This window comes from Staurois parvus, unplaced genomic scaffold, assembly GCF_062004578.1.
Source record: "Staurois parvus isolate SC_StPar_1 unplaced genomic scaffold, SC_StPar_1.0 ptg000631l, whole genome shotgun sequence".
In the NCBI taxonomy this organism is placed as follows: Eukaryota; Metazoa; Chordata; class Amphibia; order Anura; family Ranidae; genus Staurois; species Staurois parvus.
In genome coordinates, this window is record NW_028318427.1 from 911692 (window position 1) to 933901 (window position 22210).

The 22210-nt window shown below is 42.0% G+C and overlaps 1 protein-coding gene across 1 annotated transcript in view; it reads right to left on the bottom strand.

Moving 5' to 3' along the window:
- The window catches only part of SLC44A4 (solute carrier family 44 member 4), a 124684-nt gene that overhangs the window by 84554 nt on the left and 17920 nt on the right, over positions 1 to 22210 (bottom strand). The gene's annotated exons all lie outside the window — the stretch shown is intronic.

Consider the following 22210-nt stretch of genomic DNA (forward strand, 5'->3'; position numbering starts at 1 on the left):
TGACACAAATATTAATTTAAGTGCAGGCAAACATTGCTTTGCATAAAAAGGAATTCACAGGCGAGGATATTGCTGCTACTAAGATTGCACCTAAATCAACCATTTATCGGATCATCAAGAACGTCAAGGAGAGAGGTTCAACTGTTGTGAAGAAGGCTTCAGGGCGCCCAAGAAAGTCCAGCAAGTGCCAGGACCGTCTCCTAAAGTTTGATTCAGCTGCGGGATCGGGGCACCACCAGTGCAGGGCTTGCTCAACAATGACAGCAGGCAGGTGTGAGTGCATCTGCACACACAGTGAGGTGAAGACTTTTGGAGGATGGCCTGGTGTCAGTGACAGCAAAGAAGCCACTTCTCTCCAGGGAAAAACATCCCAGACAGACTGATATTCTGCAGAAGGTACAAGGGCTGGACTTCTGATGACTGGGGTAAAGATGTTTTCTCTGATGAATCCCCTTTCCAATTTTTTGGGGCATCCAGAAAAAACCTTGTCCACAGAAAAGGAGAGCGCTACCATCAGTCCTGTGTCATGCCAACAGTAAAGCATCCTGAGACCATTCATGTGTGGGGTTGCTTCTCAGCCAAGTGAGTGGGCTCACTCACAATTTTGCCTAAGAACACAGCCATGAAAAAAAGAATGGTACAAAAACATCCTCTGAGAGCAGCTTCTCCCAACCATCTGAGAACAGTTGGTGATGAACAATGTCTTTTCCAGCATGATGGAGCACCTTGTCATAAGGCAAAAGTGATAACCAAGTGGCTTACGGAAAAAAACATCAACATTTTGGGTCCATGGCCAGGAACCTCAATCCCATTGAGAACTTGTGGTCAATACTCAAGAGGCGGGTAAAAAAACCCCACAAATTCTTGACAAACTTCAAGAATTGATTATGCAAGAATGGGCTGCCATCAGTCAGGATGTGGCCCACAAGTTGATTGACAGCACGCCAGGGTGAATTGCAGAGGTCTTGAAAAAGAAGGGTCAACACTGCAAACATTGACTCTGAATAAACTTAATTGTCAATAAAAGCCTTTGACACGTATGAAATGCTTGCAGTTATACTTCAGTATACCATAGAAACATCTGATAAAAAGATCTAAACACTGAAGCAGCAGACTTTGTGAAAATTAATACTAGTGTCACTCTCAAAACTTTTGGCCATGGCTGTACAGCTAGAAGGCTTTCCCTTATCAATTTTGTAAAAAAAAAAAAAGTGATAGGCCAAGAACTGGGTCGGGGGATGTTTTTCATATCTCCTAGATTGTAAGCTCCGAGGAGCAGGGCCCTCTAATCCCTCGTATTGAACTGGATTGTTACTGTACTGTCTCCCTCCATAATGTAAAGCGCTGAGCAAACTGTCGGCACTATATAAATCCTGTATTATAATAATAATATGAGAAAAGCAAGGCATTCTATAGGGCAGGCTTGTCGGGCTCGTGGGCAAGAGACTTATCCCCCCAATACTGCTCCTATCTGAGCAGTCTGCACTATGCATAGTACGAGAGGAAAAGTCTCCCCCAGAAAACACTCAGTGCCAATACGTTTCTACAGAATATAGCAGGGTGGAGTCCCCTGTTGGAGGTCTCCCTATATTGGTGGTGCAGCTCCTATCGCTCAGGTGAGGTAGGAGCAGATATTTTAAAACAGAACTTCATTCAAAAAAGCGGTTTGCGGTGCTCAGATGCAGTGCAGTTCAACTTTAGGGTGTTTCCCTAGTAGAATTTTAGAATAGTCCTAAGGCTTTTTTAGACAGGCTTTGAAATTTTAGATACCATGAACACCCTTTAACACACCTGTAAGGAAATATGTCTTATTAACTGGCATCCAATTTGCATAATGCCTCCATTTCTAGGTGTGTGAACAGTTAGTTTCACTTGTAACTTCTCTCTCGTTTTCTGAGAATAGTTTTCATTTCACTGGAGCTTTATTTCTCCCAGGCCTGAGGGTGAAAAGGAGGAGAACAGGAGCTACAGACATAGGCTGATTCCTATCAACACCTATTGTGTTAAGATGCATTTGTGACACTGTGAGCTGCAATGGACATAATTAGTGCAGAGTGTTAACCTCCCTGTCGGTATAATTATTTCATATTTTTGGTGCTGAAAGCGGTACCATTATTTTGCATGGAAATATGTAGTTTTTTTATTGTAGGCTGTAATTTTTAGGAATAACTCATTGAAATCTGTCTGAACAAGATTCTAAATCTTACATTTAATTCAATAATATAATCAAACCAAAAACACTGAAATTTGAAATATAGCTCCAAGTTCGCACATCGCTGAGCAAAGTCGCAAAATTGTTTTCAGTGTCTGATGACGAATTCCCCCACGAATCATTATCACTCAATTCTGCAAGTGGTTCTGATTTACTATCGCTGTTCTCTAGCTGATCTAAACCCGCTTTTGACCTAAAGGGACACTTTTTGGACACCATGGACTTTTCTAAGTATCCAGGCAGAAAGAACAATCAAAATGCAGACGGGACAGGACAAAGCACTAGGGACAAAATGTATGTGAAATGGTTTGAAACAGCAATGTTTTACTATGTAAAATCGTTTTGAAAAAAAAAAGACTTTTTTTAAATTTTCAAATTTCCCGCCGCCGCCCGTACGTCCCGACGTCACAGGGACCGGAACACAGGAGGCGGATGCCGGCATCCGCCGGAGGAGATGGCCGGGGACGCTGCAGGGGACACATCGCGGGAGCCAAGGACAAGGTAAGCTCTGCAGGGACTCCCTATACAGCGCCGCATGGTAAGCCCGAGTGTAGCTTGGGGGTTACCGCTTTTGGTACTGACATTTTACCCCGAGCTACACTCGGGAATACCGCCAGGGAGGTTAACAGAAGTTCCTTAGGCCTTAAGGAAAAAAAAAAGACATAAAAATGCATGATCTCAATTCATGTGTAAACTTAACCTTACTTTCATTTTCTTATCACTGAACTACCAGCATGGATGAGAAGCTGAAACCTAGAAATGTCCATATATAGTGGCAGCTCCCACTTACTTATCCAATAATAATGCAAAAATCTCAATTTGTTCACTCCTTAAAATGCATGGCCGTGCACAGGGGCGGACTGACCATTCAAGCACTTGGGCACTGCCCGAGGGCCCGGGGTCAGTAGGGGGCCCCGTGAGATGCCCCTAGTATGTTTCATTGGCTTTTTCATAGGCTTTTTTGGGTGTGGGTGAGGACACGGGCCCCATGATCCCCTATTGCTTGGGGGCCCCATGAGTTGTCAGTCCACCCCCGGCCGTGTAGCACTTAACAAAAGTAGAGTTACTCTTTAAATGGCTAAGAAAAAACATCCCCCTCTGGATGATCAATGTATATTGCAAGGATTTTTAACAAACTTTGTTGCAGATTCCTACCTTTTGTTATTCTGAAGAAACAGCTGTTTGATTGTCTGTATCAATGTGTAGAGTGGATCTGTATGGGAGTGATTTTATTACTATCAATCAGCTGCTGCACTTGCAGGGCTCTAATGAGGAAAGTGGCAGGGTCTGCATCACTTTAGACGTGATTTCATTTGGAAGTATTGCACCAAGAATAATATTTTTATTGCAGGCAATGCCCAAAATCTGACTTGCACCTGCAGACTTCTGGGACAATCAATGAGCACACAAGCGGGAAGTTACATTTTAAGGGGGTATAGAACGCCTCCAGGTAGCCATATTGCATTGCATTTTACAGAAAATTACAGTGCTGTAGATTTGAAAAGGAAAGGTAATTTTTAATAACATTCAATTACAATATGACTAGGGTCACAATTGTATACACCATATTACCTTTTTTTCCCCCCACAAAAGTGGAGTCACCCTATAAAAGTATACTCATGCATTTGCAATACACTGCAATGCATTTTCTTGGACTTAAGACTCTGTTCCCACTAGTGCAACTTCAAAGTCACACAACTTTGAGGCAACTTTTACCATCTCTGGCACTCAAGTTGCAATAAAATTGCATAAAAGTACTGCAGGAACCTTTTCAAAGTTTCTGGAACTTTAAGTTGCATAAATTGTGTACTGTTTGTTGATCCTTTGTAACAATAATGAAGTTAAAATGTATGTTAGGGCACAATAAAACATAAAAAGGGGGAAATTAACATAGCTTCTCATGCATTCAACTCCTGCTCTCTATGCTGTGTCTGGTGCAGATGCGGCATAGAAAACTGACCAGATCACTGCTAACAAAGAGGTTTGCACCCCCTATGTTAAGTAGGCACAGGATCTGCTAAAGCCGGCCATAGACAGTTCAAATCTCAGACGGTTCAGCAGGAACTGGCTGAGATTCTAAGCATGTATAAGCAGGATGAATATATCCAAGTTGATTGATCAATCATCTTGGTTGCAACCAGCCTGCTGGGTTTCACATGTTTACTGTTAAAGCCACTAGCAATAATCACTGTCTTTTCCTGGTGAGAACGGCTCCCCCAACCCCTCCACTGGGCTCGGTGGGAGGGATTCACCTGTCAACACTGTCTGTGTTGATGGGGGAATTGAGCAAATTACTTCCTGCAACCACAAGAAATTTCCACTGTATATGGCTTGCCTAAGCTTTCTCAGTTTAGAGGAGCAGCACAGGCATCATACTTGCACCACTCTTTGGTAATCCCCCCCCCCATTTGATGCATTTATTTAAAACATGTACATTTTATCACATTTTTCAGGTGCAGAAAATGACCAGATCTTCCACAAATTCAGTGAGCTCCTAATTATTTATGCTGTCTGTCTGTACAGCAGTGAAGTCCCAAGCAGTGTTTCCAGCCCTGCCCAGTTCACCTCTGTGGAGTCACACTCACGCCTATGTTATGCAGTAACACTCAAAGGTCTCTTTTACTTGGACCCAACTGGTGACTTGTGATTCATGGGGGATCGCTTTGTCAGCACCAGCTGGCCCACAGTTAGCAGGTGATCGGGAGGGAATATGCATCTCTTGCAAACCTGTTTGAAAAGGGATCTTATGCAGAAATATCTTTCCACCACAGCAGTTGCGGCATTACCCATTCACCTCTATGGGGTGTGTTACCAGATGTTAGGCGACATGCTCTATATTTTTTACTGCGCTGTGTACCATAGCTTCGCAGTTGTAGCAATGTGTATGGGGCTGTTTGGTGGCCCTTGCCTTGTTTTGCTGCCTGATAATGTCCATATGAAAGAGGCCTTTCTGTCCTAGGGTGACAATGCTGTTCCTGCACAGATACAGTATGGCGAGTTAGATTTGTTGCATTGGAGGAAAGGTTTGATGACAGAACCCATGGAGCCATCACATCTAAGGACTGGTAAGCTGCAATATGTTAAGGGCGTACTCACACTGAGCACAGCTGAACTGAAGTGCAATGGACTCCTCTTACCACTCCCCTGCTGGTCTGCATGCACAAGAGTTCCCCGGCACAAATATATCATCACTTCTGCCAACCAGACCACAGTGACCTCTGCTTCTGTACTTTGTGATCTATGGGGTATTCTTTGCTCCGGTACGATTTGCACTATCATTGAACAGAAATGTACCAGAGCACAATGGATCCGTGCCCGGGACCACCTCTGTTAAGCAATCCTGGGCATAACTACGCTTAAAGGATAAGTTCACGTTTGAACAAAAAATAATAAATGCACATTTTGTTGCAGGTAAAAAACACAGTGCATTTACTATTTTTTTTGTTTTGGGAGCCTGGAAAGCATTGCACCAGCGATCAGCAGATTGCTGGTGCCATGCAGGATTTCTGCAGATTTGAAAAATGAAAAATTTTAAAAATACAATTTCAAATAGTAGATTTGTATTTTTAAAAGACATATAGTATATTTGAAATTGTATTTTTAAAAATGTTTCATATATTTTGTAATAATGCATTTCAACATGTGTTTATGTATATACACATACATACACACACTGTGCATGTTGAAATGCATTATTACAGCCCGGACACCACCCCCCATTGACTTCTCCATCACATCCAACAACGCCACCATCAAACCCGCCCCGCAGGCCAGAGTACTTGGTGTCATTCTGGACTCCAACCTATCCTTCCAGTCCCTAGTCCAATCTTTAACTCGTGCAGACTCCACCTCCGCAACATCGCCAAAATCTGCACGTTCCTAACTCCAGAAACCACTAAACAGCTCATCCACTCCCTCATCATATCACGACTCGACTACTGCAACTCCCTCCTCACTGGCCTACCTCGCCGCTGGCTATCCCCGCTTCAGTCGATCCTGAATACGGCTGCCAGACTCATTCACCTTTCCAACGGCTCCATTTCCGCCACCCCCCTCTGCCAATCCCTCCACTGGCTTGCGATTGCGCAATGGATCAAATTCAAAATCCTACCACTGACGTACAAAGCTGTCCACCATACTGCCCCGAACTACATCACTGACCTAATATCCAGGTACCACCCAGCACGCACACTCCGCCCCTCACAAGACCTCCTTCTCTCTAGTTCCCTGGTCTCCTCCTCCCATGCCCGCCTCCAGGACTTCTCCAGGGTGTCACCCATCCTCTGGAACTCCCTGCCCCAACCGATCAGATTATCACCTACTCTCCTCTCCTTTAGGCGCACCCTGAAAACCCACCTCTTCAGGGAAGCCTACCCCACCCCCTGCTAACTTGCTGACCTCCTCCACTTTTCCTACCACTCCATCCCCCACAGCTATCTCCTCCTGTGCCACCATCCCCTCCCTCCTAGATTGTAAGCTCGAAAGAGCAGGGCCCTCGATCCCCTCATGTTTTGCATTGTATTGGTATTGTTCTGTCACATGTTCTGTCCCCCTTTGTAATGTACAGCGCTGAGCGAACTATTGGCACTTTATAAATACTGTATAATAATAATAATAATAATAATAATTACAAAATATGAAATATTTTTAAAAATACAATTTCAAATATACTATATGTCTTTAAAAATACAAATCTACTAATATATGTCAAAATATATGTTAAAATGACTTTTTTATGTTTGTAAAAAAAAAATCTGAAGAATGTATTTAAAAAATACATATTTAAAAAAATATATATTTTAAATATATTCTTCAGATTTTTTTTTAACAAACATAAAGAAGTCATTTTAACATATATTTTGACATATATTTGTAAATGAATTTCAGAAATGTAGATTTGTATTTTTAAAGACATACAGTATATTTGAAATGTATTTTTAAAAATATTTTTCATATATTTTGTAGTAAAAACGCATTTCTAAATATATAAATATAAATATATATATATATATATATATATATATATATATATATAAATATGGCCAAAATTGTAGCATTTCTAATATATGTCAATATATTTGGTAAGAATATTTAAAAAATATTTTTCAAATATATTTTTCTTCCATATGGGAAGGGGGGTGAACCATGCCTTGGCAAGGTTAAAACTGCCAGTGTGAGTGCACCCCAAATCTATGTTTAGATACACTCTACAGTTAAAAAATAATCAAAGTGTATTAAGCATAAGTTAAATGTAATAAAATAATGAAAAACACATTAAAAAAAGCCCAACCAGCATGTACACAACACACGCACACACAGAAAATATTTGTGGAAAGACAGAAACAGTGTGAATGAACCCTTTGTGGTTTTTTGGATGGGGAAAATGATCTACAGACAAGAAAAAAAAAATGAGAAAAAAAAGCAACTCCCTCTATCCAGCAGTGTATTCAAAGCTCCAAGCCTGGTCCGGGAAGGATATGTCCAATGCTGGTTTCAGGTGACAGGAGAATCACTTCCTCACTCTCACTCTGCACAAAGGAGTATGGCCCTTCATCTCTCACAATGGAGGTAAGTATACAGAGGAGGAAGCACAGATAATACATTGGTGTATTAGCCACTTCACAGAAAAGTAGACAACTCATATCAGGAGAATACAATGCAGCATTTCCACATTTATCCAACACCTGCATTAGCCATGTATTTATCAATCATTCTCCTTTACGTCCTATGAGTACTTTAATGCACTTGAGTGAGGCAATTGTAGCCGAATTAGTGCACTTGCGACAAACAATCGAGTTCTGTCTGTGATACTTTTTTTATTTGCGCTAACATAAAATTTTTCAGGACAAGCTTTCGGGGTGTACCCCCTTCTTCAAGGTCCTGGCAGTACTAATGCACAAAATTTTTAGCAGAATATTAAGGCTGCAATCACACCTTAGCGGAGAGATTTACCGGCATTTTTATTTGAGAGTGTTTGAGCGTTTTTAGAAGTGTATTACAAGCATTTTACATCTTCAGGCGTTTTTGTTTAGCCAATAGAAAGCACTAGGGAGAGGAAATCGGGTGGAGAGCTACTGTTTGAGTAGAAAACGTGCGACAAAATGCTCATAAAACGCTCAATTCACACATTTACAGGCTTTTCTATTGAAGTCTATGGGGCTAAAATCACCTGTAATCTACCAAAAAGAAGCTTGTGTACTTTTTTGAGTGACAGGCATTTTGCTTCAGGCTACAGAACGCTCATGCTGTATGTGAACAAGGGCCATTGAAATTAATGGGGTTTGGCTTGTTAAGCGTGTTTGAGCTACAGGCTTCAGCCCTGGTTCACACTGAAGCGGTGCGGAATTTGCAGCGCTTTCAGTGTGAATTCTGCACCGCATCAGAATCGTACCCCGTTCATGCGAAGCGCTGTGGGTGTGTATGTTAACAACACCCTGAAAGCGGTCCGCGATGTGAAGAATCGGAACGCATAGGTGTGAATACCTATGCGATCCGATTTTAGTGCGGACCCAAAAAAGGCTCCTGCATGTCTTGGGTGCAGTGCGAATAGAGCCATACAAAATGTATGGCTCCGATCGCACTGCACACAAATTGCATGTGATTTGCACAGGAATGCGGTGCAGTTCCTGTGTGGAATAACATGCGATATACGGAGTTGCATGTATGTGAACCCAGGTTCAAGCAGAAAAATCGCTCAGGTGTGAATGCAGCCTAAAGTAAGACAATCTCTGGGGAAAAAAAAAACAAATAAATGTACACAGAAATGATGATGGCGCTGTGTACATTTGTTTATTTGTTGTTGTTTTTTTTTTTCTGAAATTGGCTTATTGTAACATTCTGCTAAAAGTTTGTACATTAGTACTGCTTGGATCTTGAAGAAGTGGGTACACCCCAAAAGCTTGTCCTGAAAAATTGTATGTTAGTGCAAATACAAAAAGTACTGAATTGTTCCAATGCACTTGAGAAAATCCTCAAAGTGTATATGTGGGTAAAAAAACAAAAAAAAAAAAACGGTATATACAAGGGCAGTCTGAAGTTCACGGCCCGACAAGGAATGAGTGACCCATACAGACATGAAACTTTATCAGGCCACCAGCCTTCCAGATGTTCAGTGCTGAAAATGGCACATGCACTCTATATGGTTTGAATACACTTTGCAAACAGTTGACACCTCCTGCAGTCGAGTGGAAAAAGTAGGCTTGAAGTGTTCCATCAGCGGCCAAAGTGATGGCAACAGTCTTCTGCACACAATAGGAATCCCAGAAGACTGTTGCCATCACTTTGGCCGCTGATGGAACACTTCAAGCCTACTTCTTCCACTTGACTGCAGGAGATGACAACTGTTTGCAAAGAGTGCATTCAAACTGCATAGCACACATGCACCATTTTCAGCGTTGAACATCCAGAAGAGTGGCTTGGTGCAGTGATAAAGTTTCATATTTGTATGGTCACTCCTTCTGTGTCGGGCCGTGAACTGTTCATATATATATTTCTATAGAACTTTTCTCCCTGGTGATCTCAAAGAAAAAAGAAGAAATCCAGTGATCTCATCACTTCCTGTAGTGAGCCGACACCTATGCTGCACTGAAACCCCAAGCTGTGTTGTCAGTCCTGGAAAGTTCTCCCCTCCTGGACTATAATACACCTAACCCTCCCATCATCTTTGTAAGCCGTGGGTGAGGTGTTCTGTAGTCCAACATAAGAGAACTCAAGGATGGCTGACAACACTGCTTAGGATTTCAGTACAGTAGAGTTGTCAGATCAAACAGAAAGTTAGGACCTCACTGTATTTTTGTCAGGATCAGCAGATATTGTTTTTTTCTTGCAGTGGTATTAAAATGACAATGAGCTATGATTTAAAAGAAAAAAAACTTATATCCAAATATGGACTATTAATGAAAAAAGTCCCTTCTATTGCCTTCAGCCTCCTCAGAATCTCCAAATTCCCTTTTTTTTTTTTTACTGCTGTGATCTGACTTCTTGTTAAGAGGATGACTACGTTCATTCTCCACTGTCCACCTCTATGAAAGAATGTAGCCACCCTCTCTTGCTTGCTATGGATTATGACCAGGATCTCCAAACTTTTCAAACAAAAGTTTACGGTCCTTCAGACTTTAGGAGGGCCGGGTTGTGACCAGTGGGGGTAAAAATGTTCTGGGGCCAGCATCAGTAAAAATAAACATGGCCTCAGGGTTGGTGATCAGTAGGTGGAAGAATAGTGCCCCATCCTTGGTATCAGTGGGAAGAACAGTGCCCCATCCTTGGTATCAGTGGGAGGAACAGTGCCCCATCCTTGGTATCAGTGGGAGGAATAGTGCCCCATTGTTGTTTTCAGAGGGAGACAACCTTGCTATCAGTGGGAAGAATAGTGCCCCATCCTTGGTATCAGTGGGAAGAATAGTGCCACATCATTGGTATCAGTGGGAAGAATAGTGCCCCATCATCGTTTCTATCAGTGGGAGGAATAGTGCCCCATCCTTGGTATCAGTGGGAGGAACAGTGCCCCATCCTTGGTATTAGTGGGAGGAACAGTGCCCCATCATTGGTATCAGTGGGAGGAATAGTGTCCCATCATTGGTATCAGTGGGAGGAATAGTGCCCCATCCTTGGTATCAGTGGGAGGAATCGTGCCCCATCCTTGGTATCAGTGGGAAGAATAGTGCCCCATCACTGATGTCAGTGGGAAGAATAGTGCCCCATCATTGATGTCAGTGAGAAGAATAGTGCCCCATTGTTGGTGTCAGAGGGAGACAACCTTGGTATCAGTGGGAATAATAGTGCCCCATCCTTGGTATCAGTGGGAAGAATAGTGCCCCATCCTTGGTATCAGTAGGAGGAATAGTGCCCCATTGTTGTTTTCAGAGGGAGACAACCTTGGTATCAGTGGGAAGAATAGTGCCTCATCCTTGGTATCAGTGGGAAGAATAGTGCCTCATCGTTTCTATCAGTGGGAGGAATAGTGCTCCATTGTTGGTGTCAGAGGGAGAAAAAGTGCCCCAAGAGCCAGATAAAGGCTAGCAAAGGGCCACATCCAGCCCTTGGGCCGCAGTTTGGAGACCACTGGACTATGAGATGTGTAGTGTGTATAGAGCAGTGCACATGACCACAACTAAGGTACACTGCTCATTATAAAATATTGGAAGTGAGGGGGAAAAGGAGAGGTTAAAATGCTCATGGAGAACATTACAAGGAGGAAGAAAAGCACATTAGGAAGCAATTCAATGAAAAATTACAGGGTTACAGGGTCAGTAAGTAGTAGCTATGTATGGATTATCATTATAGGATAAGGATATCATTTATTGTCAATTTAAAGTGATGAAATATGGGATAATGTGCATGTATTGCAGAGATGTGTCACACACACACACATTATATATCTGAATAGGTATAATACGCATTCAAAGGTCTTGCAGATGAACAAATTGGACAATTTGGCAATCTTAATTGCACGGATGTTTTGGCGAGTCACAGCCTGCCCAGCATGTTTAAGTGGAATCTGACACACCACTCTCAGTGTATGTATAATGTCACTTTACTGGCTGCAAGTATGACAAAATAAAAGAGAAATTTCCTTATGTAGTAGAAACAGAAAACGTCTGCTGGCCGTATTTCCATAACATGTAAATCCTCTGTAGGCCATTGCACACAATACACAGCGTGGCTCTGGAACGTTAAGAAGAGACGTGAAAAACAAATTTTGGCCCTATTAGATGAGGACATTATTCTGTATATTGTCATATTTGCAATCAATCGACATGATGTATTCATTGAAAGTGGTGTTAGAGTCCACTTAGGCCCCAAACACATCTTAGAGAAGCAGATTTCCGGATAGCACTAAAATCGCCGCAAAATGCACAACACGCTTAGGGAGCCCTTCGTACTTAATGGCACCACAGACACGCCTTTTACCATGCTACAAACGTGCTTCGAGTCAGACTTTACTGTCCTCTGTCCCCAAGGTTCGTGGTCCTGAAGAAGACGAGAATGTGAAACGTGTTGACCTCTTGAAGGACATATTAGTAGGGATAATATTTAGAATAAATGCTGTGTTAGGGCTGTTAGCCACTATATTGATTTAAAAAAATGCAAAATGACTTTTATGCACGATTCAATAAAATTTGTAATTTTAATAGAGATGTGTCTGTCCTACACTGTACCAGGAAAGTCCCATCATTTTTTGGTTTCTATATGTATCTATTTAGGGATGTAGTACATGCAGTCTATAATTATAACATATGTGCTTCAATTGAATAGGCTTTTCTATTCGTGACGCATGGAAGCATACTATAATCACGCAAAAAAAGCAAACAGGAACGTGCATACCCGCTACACAAAGTGTTATGGAGTCTTAAAGTGACACTAAACAACTTCTTTATTTTTCAAAAATCATCCATACACATCCACTACTTAAAAGTGTTTGTCAAACCACATTTTTGTTTTAGTTTTTAATAGCTTGGGGTAGGATTGGAATCCCTGTCAGGTTTTTACTACTATCTGGGGCTCCATTAGAAAGATTTCCCCTTACATCCTGTCCAGCTGAAAGCCATTTTAACAGACAGGAAGTCATGGAAAATCAGCAATAGGGACACAGGGAAAAAAAGCTGACTGGGGCTGCAGTCTTCCCATACTCTACTCTCTCTCTGTATTTTGGTCTGTGCTGCTTTTAGTGAGTTCCTTTCACTTCCCATTTCATCCAGTTATGTACTAATCTAAAATACTTGAAATATAACTAGAAGTCAAAACTTTATTTAGATTTGGATGGAGTGGGGATGGATTAGAAACCCTGTTTATTGCTGCCTGTGTCCTCATTAGGGAGATTCACTTTAAGTGTCCTGTTTAACAAGTGAAAGGGAATGGAGGGGAAATCTTCCAGTGAGGGCAGCACTGGTTCTGGTGACAACCAGGGATTTACCTCTTTTTGCTGGGTAATTGAACACAGTGCCACCGGTTGAACACAGATGGCAAAAAAAAAAAAATTACAGAAGTTAAAGCCGTCCCTTACTCTATCTGAAATTAAAAAAAAAGTTTAGCCTTTAATTCTACTTTAAATATTTTTTAAGCACTGTCTGGCTTGGTACTAGCCTCCTAAAATCTCCTGCATAGTACCATTCATACTGGCAGAAGGTGGGGGCAGCAGCAGACGCCAAGCAGATGTACAGCAATGTGCAATGCAATAAAACCTAAAGCTGGGTACACACAGGATTTTTTTTTTTTTTTAATTTAAGCAATGTTGATGTAGGAATATCCGCCCCAAAAAAATACACTGATTAGCGGCAGTGGCCATTGGCTGCAAGCAAATGCAGGTTTTCTGGTATGACCATTTGACAGAAGCCATTCATTAAACCAACTTCTATCAGACAGCTGTACACACAGACCAAAAGTCAGCCGGTGCCTGATGAACTGGTTGATTTTTGGCCCCTGTGTTCCAGGCTTAATAAATGGAGATTGCTGAATGGAGGAGAGAGTGCAAGGAGGATTTCTTCCAATGGCTGCTGCTTGTTCACTATCCAACCATGTCCTGGACCAAGTTGCATTGCATTGGCTGCAGTGGAGGATAGTAAATGTTGAGGACATTGTATAGTATCTGGCAGAGTTCTAGATTAGAAAATGTAACATTGCTTGGCAGGTAGAACAGTTCATAAATATACCTTTCAGTTATGTACTTAGCTGTTTACCCACATCAAATCAAACAAGTCAGGCAATTAAAGCTAAATCAAAGCCAATTTTTTTTTTGGTTAGAGCGGGGCTTACAAATTTGGAAGGAAAGGAAAAGGGAAAGGAAAAAAAGGAAAAAGAAAAAGGAAAAAAAGGAAAAAGAAAAGGGAAAAGAAAAAAGAAAAAGGGAAAAGAAAAAAGAAAAAAGGGAAAAGAAAAAAGAAAAAGGGAAAAGAAAAAAGAAAAAGGGAAAAGAAAAAAGAAAAAAGGGAAAAGAAAAAAAAAAAAAAGATACTCCGCTGACAGGCACTGGGACGCTGCTCCACTGGTCTGGGGATTTGAAATCTCTGTGGATCTCTCTCCTCTCAGAACTGACAGAAGGCTAGACAAATTCTTCTTGGTCTTCACCGTCCATCTGACGATGCTGACCAATTAAAATGCCTCTTGTCTGTACGCTGAGAGATACAGATAGGAGTAGATTAAGCCACGGGGATTTCAAATCCCTGGATCGGTGAAGCGGCATACCAGTGCCTGACAGCGGATGGCTGACAAAAGCCCAGGAGCCAGGACGCAATTTCAAGTCACCTGTGATTTGTCGAGCCTTGTGTTAGAGTATACAACAAGGGAGAGTTAGAACCTGAGCCAGGTATTTACTGTCATGTAGGGACAACACTGGGGAGATGGCCCCCCACTTCTTGTCTCTGGTATGCAAACACAAACTTGGTTTTACCAAGCTGGTAGCTATGTGCCTGCGTCATACTTTGCTATAAAACTCTTCCATCTTTGGTCATACTCGCCCTCACACCGATATTTGCCTATTTAGACTATACATCTTCTCAGCACAAAAAAAGAATGGAGACATGGATGGATGGGGGTAGTGTGCTTTGAATACCAAAAATTAATGGGAAGTCATCCTATGAATTATTTACTTTACCTCAATAGTGTCCCACTATCGGTATACATCCTTGCTTACAGTACACTTATGGAAGAAACCGACCACGCCTCCCATTTCTTTGTGGCTCTTTAAAATTAATGACATTGAACACTGGAACGCCTCACAGCTTCTATCTACCATACAGACAGGGATTTTTTTCCAGAGGGAATGTGGTTCCGGCACCTCCAGAGCCAGAATGCCTGTAGTGGTGAAGGGTGGTGGGGTATACTGGAAGGTCTATTGTTGCTGGCTGCTGGGAGATTTATTGTTGTTGCTGGGGGGATTGATGCTGGGAGGGATCTGTTGTTGATGGCGAGGTCTTTTGTTGCCACTGGAAGGTCTGTTGATGCTGGCTGCTGGGAGATAAATTGTTGCTGATGGCGGTCTACTGTTGCTGGGGCGCAACTATTGTTATTTGGGTATTCTGTTGTGGAGATGTTCTATTGTTGCTGGGTGAATCTATTGCTTCTGGCTGCAAGGGATCTATTTTACTGCCTTTCTTTTTATAATCAACACATTTCTTACAAATGACTTAGCTGATGATAGTTGGTTCTGTATTCTCTAAAAGGGGCAGTACTGGGAGTTGGGTAGGGGATGGAACCAAAGGACGGTGCTTGGAGGTGTTAGAGGGCAAAGACAAGGGGTGACTGGGAAAGGCAGGAGTACCTGCACATATTCTCGGAGAAAAAAAGCTCTGCATGCAGAAGAGAAGGTTTATTTTTGTTTTTGTCTTTTTATTTACCCTATTGAAAATGTTTTAAAAGTTTGATTGAAAGGTTTGGGACACAGTTCTCTGGCAGGCAGCCTGCGAAGGAGTCACACCTTTGCTTAGAGGGTCGCCATTATTTTTTTGGTCTTTTCAGCTTTCCACGTGTTGTTGTGTTGACTGTGACTCCTCAGCCGCATCTGAACGGCCTCATTAATGTTACAGTGTGTGTATGCAGTTTGTAAAACCCTAGCCTTTTGTTAAATAAAGAATTAAAAAAATAATTAAATTGTGTTTTGTGTCATGTAGTGTGCCACATAAAGATAGGACAGCTATTTGGGAAGATGCCTGTACCATACTGCAGTAGTTATTAATTTAGAACCACTGATCTCTGACCTCACCTAGGTTACAAATTATAATTCGTGACCAAACGGGCCAGGTAGCCAGAGCAAACAAATGAACTGAGGCTCGATCGTCCTGCTGCTTGCACCAGTAGAGGACCAATGTTACGGCGTGGATTGGTGTAAAGGGAAACCTCGTCCATTTCATATACCCTATACTACAATTTGTGGAAAGTTGACCATCACACCTACACTATATAGTAAAGTATGCGGTCACCCCTTCAAATGACTGAGTCCAGGTGTTCCCAATGTACAATTCTGTTAATGCTACAAGACATTGTAGACAATTGTGCTCCTCCAACCTTGTGACAACAGTTTAAGGAAGGACCTTTTCTGTTCCAGCATGACTGTGTCCCTATGCACAAAGCCAGCTCCATACAGACATGGTTTGAAGAGTCTGGTGCAGAAGAACTCACGTGGCCTGCACAGAGCCTTGAGTTCAACCCTACTGAGCAATTCTGGGATGAACTGCAATGTCATTTGTGAGCCAGGTCTTCTCTTCCAACATCAGTACCTGACCACACAAACGCTCTTTAGGCTGAATGGACACAAATTCCCACAGACTGCAAAATCTTAAACATCTATTATTTTTTTTGTGTGTGTTCTGTCCCCTATGGGACAAAGTGCATTAAGTACTTGGTTCTATATAGCTAGGTGTTTCTTAACCCTAGCTATGAAGTCCTGACTGCTTTCCCCTCCTGCAGTGGCAGAACCAACAACAGCTAGGAAGGAGATGGACACTTCATAACAGCAGCTTGTCTCGGCTGTGAAAACTTTCCACAGACAGGCAATGGGAAGAGGAATAAAAATGCAATTCTGTCCCCCTCCTTCTGCATTGCTCTTACCAGTGCTTGTTTAAGGAAAGCGCTCTGAGCCGAGCCAAGACAAGATGTGGTTATGAAGCATCCCTTTCCTTCTTAACTGTTGTCAGATCCGCCACTGTGGGAGGGAAGGGGTGTAACCTCATTACTAGGGTTACAAACATCTAGCAACATGAATCAAAGAACTCTATGTACTTTGTCCAAGAGAGGACAGAAAATTTAAAAAAATATAATGATTTATCTTGACAGAAAATTGGAGGCAGTTATGTTTAGTTTCCCTTCAGCCTAACTGAAGCCATTTGTTTTACATTTTGGATAAAGTGGGGGAAGTATTACAACTTTTGTCAGTTTTTTATCTCTGTCTAGTTGAGGAGATTTACCTTCAGTCCCTGTTCTCAAGACATCTGGGCAGAAAATAAGGGCAGGAAGGTATGAGTGATGAGAAATTTTGAAGGAGCAACATGGAAATTATTTCTCCTTTGAACAAACTTCTAACAGTGTATGTGATTTTTGATCAGAATGTTACACTCATTCCAGAGTAGAATGTCAAAAGCAAACAAAATTTTGAAGTATTTTCAAATGACTTTCATCAAGCCTCTGTAGTCATTTTTGAATACAAATGTTAGTACAATAATTTACCAGAATATGGCCAGTCCATGTCCCCATTGGAGAGATTTTTCCGTCACTTACTCTGGAAAATCCCCCCAATAGGGAAGCAAATGTCATTTAAATCCTGACTACAGGGTTTATTTCCCCAGCCTAGAATTGCACTTTAAAACTACCACCTCATGGGTAGGAGCAGCCAGACACACATGCCAGATGTTGACAAAAGCGCTCACGGTTAGCTATTAAACCAGAGCTGACTGACTGTGCAAAATGTTCCCATAAAATAGATGACGCATTAACTGCCATACCATAACTGGGACCAGGGATAAAAGTAGCGCTAGGCTCATTTCATTTTATTACCATTATTACTCTTTACTTAAAATGCACCACCATATTCCACAATATATCACACAAGAGACAATACATAAATAACACACTTCTCAACACTTTGAAAAAAGAATTCCTACAGGAAATGGTACTACGGCTGTTTGTTTGTCTGTGTCCATGTGCAGAGTGAATCTGTATTGGAGTGATTTTATAATTATCAATCAGCTGATGCATTTGCAGGGCTCTAATGAGGAAAGTGACAGGGGCTGCATCGCTTTAGATGTGATTTCCATTTGGACGGATCTCACCAAAAATTATATTTTTGTTTCAGGGGATGCAAAAAAAATAAAAAATTAACTTAGTGCAGACTTCTGGGAAAATCAGTGAGCCAATCACAGAAGCAGGACATTACATTTCTGGGGGCATTCTGTACACCACCTGTGTAGTGAAAACCTCCAGGAAGTCATATTGCATTGCATTTTACAGAAAATTACAGTGCTGTAGATTGAAAATGAAGGGTATTTTTTAATAACAATAATTACAATATGACTTGTGTAGCAATTGAATATGCTATATTATTAGTAAAATTGGATGCTGAGCTGCCGATCCTATTACTATAGGAAACACAATGAAAATTGTTGTGAACACCTCCCTATTACTAAGGAAACGGAAAAATATTGCCAGTTAAAGTCAATAAATTCAAAATGGTGCTCAATCCAAACAAAATATGACTTGCTACAATACACCTCCCTCCCCAATAACGATGTGTGTATAGTAATCCATGATATGTGAAAGACCATATGATTTGGAAAACCATAAAACCTTATACACTGATTAGTGTCTATACCAAATATTACAATGCATCAGGTGCTACAATGCACCTCCCCTAATACAACATGCACAAAATGTCCTTAAAAAAACAAATATTCAATAAAAACAATATTATGTATCAGTTCATCCTTTTGAAGTCCCCATAGTACACCTTCTACATCCAGTAAAACAATGGTGACTTGGTGACGAAAACCGGTGCCAATAGCTTATGATAAGTGATCCGTGCTGGCACCCGTGCTCCCTCTCCAAAACCACACTCGCTGCAATGTATTGACCCCCCCTGTGTATAGGTAGGTCAAAAGCGCTTAATTCGGTGCCAGGGGTGGACTCGGGCTGACTGACAACTCATGGGGCCCCCGGGCAATAGGGGATCATGGGGCCCCTGTGTCCTTGCCCAAACTCAAAAGCCTATGAAAAAGGTACCAGGGGCATTTTATAGGGCCCCCTGCTGACCCCGGGCCCTCGGGCAGTGCCCAAGTTTCCAAATGGTCAGTCCGCCCCTGGGCAGACTGACAACTCATGGGGCCCCCAGGCAATAGGAGATCATGGGGCCCCTATTTCCTTGCCCAAACTCAAAAAAGCCTATGAAAAAGGTACCAGGGGCATCTCATGGGGCCCCCTACTGACCCCGGGCCCTCGGGCAGTGCCCGAGTTTCCAAATGGTCAGTCTGCCCCGTTCGGAGCATTCCGTCCGCAAGCCCTTGTAATGGATTATCCTCCTGGGAGCCACTGAGATAGATATCCACTGTATTAAGATCCTCCCAACAGAAAAGATCCTTCCAATGAGCCAGATTTGCACTTGTCCTCCACTACCACAGAGATATGCAATGAATGATCAAAGAGAAATTACCACAGTGTTATACTGTTTATATGGATAAAAACCACAGAAAATCGCACTTACAGGTATTCCATGTAATTGGCACTTTAAAAACAATCCGTTTCGGAATGTCGTTGTGCTCCACATACAAACTCGTGTAAACCAGAAGTGACGCAATAAGCTCTGCCCCATTATATATTATTAGTATTTTTTTCTTTTCTATTTTCTTACACAAGTGGAGTTATCCTTTAATTTGTCACCCACAACATTGTTTTGGAGCCCTGCAGCACATGATTGAGAACACCCTTAATAAATTGATATATAGTTCCTTGAACTGGGAATGCTGCAACTCAAAAATATTAAAGTAAAGTAACCGAAGGGTTATAACCATTCTAAGGTTTATTTTTGCGACCTTTGTACTAATTGGGGAGATTTACCTTCACTTCCTGTTCCATAGTCAAATCAGGAAGGGAGAGAAAATCCCTGAAAATTAATGGAATCTCTAGGGCCCCCCCCCCAGGTCACCTGAGCTAGTGTCCCCATTGGAAGATTTCCCCTCTATTAGTTATCTGGGGACAACGCAAAATTTGGGATTTTCTTTTACTTTCACTTTTAAACATGCCCAGTAAAAAAACAAAAAAAAAACAAAAAAAAACAACAAATTTCGTCATAAATTTAGGCCTAAATGTATTCTGCTACATGTCTTTGCTAAAAATAATCCCAATATGTGCAAATTAATTGGTTTAAGTGAAAGTTATAGCATCTACAAATGGTGGTGTAGATATAGATTTTTCTTATATTATTAATGGCGTTGATCAGCGACTTATAGCAGGACTGCGGCAGGCATTCTGACACTGGGAGGGGGAACTGACTTGGTGTCACGGACATCCCCAGTGACACCAATACAGTGATCAGTGCTAATAAAAAGCACTGACACTGTACTAATGACACTGGGCAGGAAGGGGTTAACATCTGGGGCGATCAAAGGGTTAAGTGTTTGTGTGTTACTGTGTAAACATGTTGCTTTGTTCAGAGAAATACAGTTGCAAGAAAAAGTATGTGAACCCCTTGGGATTACGTGGAGTTTTGCATGAATTGGGCATAAAATGTGCTCTGAACATCATCTAAATCACAACAATAGAAGAACACAGTCTGCTGAACATAATACTACACAAACATTAGATGTTGCCATGGTTTAATTGCACATAACATGTAAACATTCACAGTGCAGGGAGGAAAAAGTATGTGAGGCCCTAGCTTAATGACTTCTCCCACAGATAATTGGAGCCAGGAGTGAGACAACCTTGACTCCAATCAGTGTGATGATATTGGATGTGTTGCTGACAGCTGTCCTGCCCTTCAAAAACACACACCTGTTTTGGCTTTACTGGTTTCAAGAAGCACTGTCTGATGTGAACCATGCCTCGCAGAAAAGAGCTCCCAGAAGACCTACGATCAAGAATTGTTGACTTGCATGAAGCTGGAAAGGGTTACAAAAGTATCTCCAAAAGCCTTGATGTTCATGTGTCCACGGTAAGACAGACTGTCTACAAATGGAGAAAGTTTAGCAGTGTTGCTTCTCTCCCTAGGCGTGGTCGTCCTGTAAAAATGACTGCAAGAGCACAGCGCAGAATGCTGCATGAGGTAAAGAAGAATCCCAGAGTGTCAGCTAAAGACCTACAGAAATCTCTGGCACATGCTAACATTTTTGTTGACACATCTACAATAAGGAAAACATTAAACAAGAATGGAGTACATGGGAGGACACCACGGAGGAAGCCATTGCTGTCCAAAAAGAATATTGGAGCACGCTTGAAGTTTGCAAAAGAGCACCTGGATGTTCCACAGCACTACTGGCAAAATATACTGTGGACAGATGAAACCAAGATTGAGTTGTTTGGGAAGAACACACAACACTATGTGTGGAGAAAAAAAGGCACAGCACACCAACATCAAAACCTCATCCCCACTGTAAAACATGGCGGAGGGAGCATCGTGGTTTGGGGCTGCTTTGCTGCCTCAGGGCCTGGACGGATTGTTGTCATTGATGGGAAAATGAATTCCAGAGTTTATCAAGACATTTTGCAGGAAAACGTACAACCATCTGTCCGCCAACTGAAGCTCCGCAGAGGATGGGTGATGCAACAGGACAATGACCCAAAGCATACAGGTAATTCAACAAAACAATGGCTGCAACAGCACAGAATACGCCTTCTGGAGTGGCCCAGTCAGAGTCCTGACCTCAACCCGATTGAAATGCTGTGGCATGACCTTAAGAGAGCGATTCACACCAGACATCCCAAGAATATTGCTACACTGAAACAGTTTTGTGAAGAGGAGTGGTCCAAAATGACTCCAGATCATTGTGCAGGTCTGATCTGCAACTACAGGAAACGTTTGGTTGAGGTTATTGCTGCCAAAGGAGGGTCAACCAGTTATTAAGTCCAAAGGTTCACATACTTTTTCCCCCCTGCACTGTGAATGTTTACATGTTATGTGCAATTAAACCATGGCAACTTCTAATGTTTGTGTAGTATTATGTTCAGCAGACTGTGTTCTTCTATTGTGATTTAGATGACGTTCAGAGCACATTTTATGCCCAATTCATGCAAAACTCCACGTAATCCCAAGGGGTTCACATACTTTTTCTTGCAACTGTACAAAGCAGTGTGCAGGAGCTGACAGGGGTGAGATCTGTATTGTTTACATACAGACCTCTCCCCTGTTGGTGATACACAGAGATCACTGGGTGCCAGTGGGGAATCACCGACCAGGACTTGGTGATCGACAGGTGAGGCCGCTAATGGAGACATGAGTAGGATGCACGTGCACCCCTACCCGGAAATACAAAATCACATATATACATGATTTTGCACACCCCTGCTGCCCTGCACCATTAT